Source organism: Penaeus monodon, chromosome 15 (genome assembly GCF_015228065.2).
Source record: "Penaeus monodon isolate SGIC_2016 chromosome 15, NSTDA_Pmon_1, whole genome shotgun sequence".
In the NCBI taxonomy this organism is placed as follows: Eukaryota; Metazoa; Arthropoda; class Malacostraca; order Decapoda; family Penaeidae; genus Penaeus; species Penaeus monodon.
Window position 1 is genome coordinate 28,160,596 of NC_051400.1, and position 501 is coordinate 28,161,096.

The 501-nt window shown below is 50.3% G+C and overlaps 1 protein-coding gene across 3 annotated transcripts in view; it reads right to left on the reverse strand.

Annotated features, from left to right (window-relative positions):
- Positions 1 to 501, reverse strand: part of LOC119581901 (vacuolar-sorting protein SNF8-like) — a 43,000-nt gene that overhangs the window by 14,601 nt on the left and 27,898 nt on the right. The window lies entirely within an intron of this gene.

Here is a 501-nt window from a genome sequence, read left to right on the forward strand (position 1 = left end):
TCTGCAGCTTAACCCTACGTGTGACGCCCTCGGAATTTCCGGTCGCCGCCACCCGGTCGCCAGCCTCCACGGGGATCCCCAGAGATCAAGCCAACTTTAACGCGGTAAACAGTGAGGCTGTAAGTTACTTTACGAAGGGGCAGGCGCGTGGGAGAGGCGTGAGTTTGCATTTTTTTTAGGTTAATGGTATCGCTTTTCTATCATCATAGGGGGACGTTTTTTTCTCTACAGGCGAATGATTTTCTTATTTTTTTCTTATTCCCCCTTCCCCCCCCCCCTCTCTCTCATTCCGCCCTGTTCACTATTTCACTTACTCACTCACTCGAAAACGGAACACGAAACAAATCGCAAAGTAAGAGAAAGGGAACTAACCAAGATGCCTTCGAAGGTCAGTCAGTACAAACGCACTCCATCGCCATGCACTCTGCAGCGAAGTCATGCAAGCCGAAACACACAAGAACAGCGACTTTGGCGGCAATCTACTCATCTCCTCCGTCGCAC